This window comes from Saccopteryx bilineata, chromosome 3 (assembly GCF_036850765.1).
Source record: "Saccopteryx bilineata isolate mSacBil1 chromosome 3, mSacBil1_pri_phased_curated, whole genome shotgun sequence".
In the NCBI taxonomy this organism is placed as follows: Eukaryota; Metazoa; Chordata; class Mammalia; order Chiroptera; family Emballonuridae; genus Saccopteryx; species Saccopteryx bilineata.
Window position 1 is genome coordinate 76,462,368 of NC_089492.1, and position 3,106 is coordinate 76,465,473.

General features: G+C 47.8%; 1 long non-coding RNA gene across 1 annotated transcript; it reads left to right on the plus strand.

Moving 5' to 3' along the window:
* Positions 1-663: 663 nt before the first annotated feature.
* Positions 664-1,153, plus strand: LOC136328553 (uncharacterized). Its single transcript, XR_010730066.1, has 2 exons — positions 664-876; positions 1,009-1,153. It is a non-coding gene; the product is annotated as an uncharacterized lncRNA (long non-coding RNA).
* Positions 1,154-3,106: the final 1,953 nt, after the last annotated feature.

Genomic DNA, 3,106 nt, shown 5'->3' on the forward strand with positions numbered 1-3,106 from the left:
CTGCGGGCTGCCCTCCGACGCCACAGAGGACGTAGAGCAGAAACTGCCTTTCCTTGCGACACTTCTGCATCTTTGGTGCCAGGTTCGTCTTGGAACCCCCCACCCCACCCCCACCCGCGACCTGGGTCAGTGTTAGCGTCCCACCTGGTCTGGGGCTCCACCGCCCTCCTCCACGTCCGGTCTCACTACACTTTTTATTTTATTTTATTTTGTTTTGTTTATTTTATTATTTTATTTTATTATTTTAATCACTACACTTCTTAAGTAACTGAAGTGCTCGTCTGAGTTTCAACCTCAACTCTCTCCCGCGAATGGATGTCAGTCGTTGGCTAATTTAGGAACACGTCCTGGCCCCTTCGTCTGAACCCCGCTAGAGGTTTGCTCAGCATTTTAGGATGGTTCCCCCGGGAGAGCGAGAAGCTTCCAGGTTACTTCCCCAGGATGTGCCTGATGGTTTCCCCCTGGCCTGCGTGGGTGGGAGTTCCCGTCGTTTTCCCCTTTAAGGCTTATCACGCTTGTAACAGAGTCCTGCGGTGGAAGCAGAATTGCGAGGCAAGAACCGCGCTTTCAACAGCAGCCTCGTTGTCCCCGTGACCTTGGCAACCGCGCGCGGGGGGCGGAGGGTGATGACGTCACGGCCAGCTGCGCCGCGCGTGAGCCCTCTCGGCCTCGCGAAGGTGGGTGGGCTCCGGATGGATGAAGCGACTTGGTGATGCACACAGATATCGGGCCCGCGTTCCCACCCAACGCGGGGGCTAGCGTGGGGACCTTCTTTGAGCCCTGCAGAGTTGTGCGCCGCGGAGCAGCTACAGGATGGATGGGGCAGATGGCCGATGGAGCCCGATGCAAACAGGAAGCCGTGCCCTCCAGAACCAGGTGCGCGCGGCTTTCGCAGGGGATTCCGAGTCTGGGGAGACGCCCCTCCCGGTAGGAGGCTGCCCACCCTGAAACTAAGAAAGCTCCTTTTCCGGACCGGCCTCCCGGCCGGGGCCAAAAATCTTTTGACAGCACGGAAAGAAGAGTCAGCGCTGTGGTGAATGATTCCCGTTGTGCCCAGGCTAAGATTTTTGGGAGCGAGAAGAAGGATCAGAAATGAATACACTGGCCGTCATTCGTGAACCAGCTACTGTCAAATAAATGCATGTCGTTCTTATTCTGCAGGGTCGGTTCCATCATTGTACATCAGATCCTCCTTTTGTGTATAGAGCTCTGATGCAAACACCCCTACCGATTGGCGAACTCCCACCACACTGTCAGGCAATCCTTTCGGCCGCTCCCGGCCCGTTAGCCTCAGCGCTGCACCTGGCACAGGGAATAACCGAAGTAGTGAGTGATGGTGTCGGTAGGAAATGACCGGCAAACCTGTCAAGTCCAGCAAACTGATTATATTCCCACTTAATTACTTGCACTCTTCCCATCTCCGTTCCTTCTGTTTACTTTGCAAAGAGAAAAGCCCTTTGAACCCAAACATTTATTGACCCCAGCCCCAGATAAGTCACAGATGAGGCCAGAGGGAAGGCAAACCTCTGGGGATCTACTTGTAACATAAGCAGACTTGCGGGGACTCACTGCGCAGGATTTGCCTTGCACAGCCAGATTTGATTGAGAAACACCTTCATACAGCCATTCCAAATATAAGTACAAATATATTTACCGAATTGAATGTGATTTTTCAACTGTCTCCACCACTCTAACTTTAATTACCTTAGATACATTTATGCATTTAAATGAATAAAAAGGAGAGAAGAGGTGGGTTGTGAAATGAACCAAAAACAGAGGGACCTATCCTGAAAGTGTGTACCCTGGGAAGTTTTCCAGAGGAAGACGAGGTTAAGTTAAAGCAGGAATGTTTCCATGCTAGGTTATTGTAAACTATTTTTTTTATTTTGCTTAGGTATGTTTGCGATGGGAAAAATTTTTTCATTTATTTAAAACCAATTTATTGATACTCCTTGTGAATTATAACCTGTTTTTTTTTCCTGCTTTTAAAAGTATGGACAGAAACGCCTTAACTGATTAGAAAATGGATTTTATTTTCTAGAAAAGTAAAGAACATTAGAGCATCTACAAAATGAGGTTCATTGCCATAAAACTTAGATTTCAGAGTGTTGTTTGAAGGGCAAGTAATACAAGTGACTACGTGTCCATCATTTTCTAACCTCTTACACCCCCCCACCCCCATCCCCCACCCCGGCTTCCCAAGGTGGAATTTCTTTCCCTCCCTTTGAATATGGGCTGGCTCTGGGACTGCTTAATTAATAGAAAGCCACTGACGTGGTGGTGTGCCAACTCAGGGCCTAAGGCTTAAGATGGCCTAGAGGTTTGCATTTTCTGTCTTTTTTGGGAGCCCCAAACTACCATACACTGTGACCACATGCCCTGCTTGGAGAGGGAGGAGGCTGGGCCTCCAGATGCCTTCAGCTCCAGCCCTCCTTTGGAAGACACCAAGGGAAACCAGCAGAACCACTGGTTGAGCTGTCAACCCACAGAAGCTAGAAAGCAAACAAAGTGGTTGTCATTTTAAGCCACTGAGTTTGGGGTAATTTGTTTCTTAGCAAGAAATAACCAAAATAGAAAGTAAACCATTCACTGGCTCCATATCTTTTGGTTAACAGGGAATAGCTTTGCTTTATTGGAAAGACAGCTGGACTTGCTTCTCCAGTTTGATGATTCATTGTGAGCTGCAAAGGGCTCAGGCAAGAGTTAATTTAGTCAGGGAAGGTGGGGGATGGGGGTCAGAAAAGACACGTGCAGAGAGTTGAGTAGGGAGTAGAAGGAAAGGAATGACCTTGGGTCCCAGGCTGCTGGTGGCAGACATGAGGAACCAAATTAATGCCGTGAATAAAACCAGTGAGCCTGAGGCAGAGTGCTGGGAGGAGTGGAGAGGAATGATAAAAATAAATGCATGATTATTCAAATAAAAATGTTTATTCATATACCACATAAAATTATCTACCCTACGACATGTTGGGAAATGCTGCCTAGAAATAACACCCTTTTTATACCTCCTGGCTCTTTTTGAAGAAGTCCTTCATGAGAAAGTAAGCTCATAGGGATTTTCATTTTGTAAAAACCAGAATATGTTTTCTTGAATAATGAAACTCAG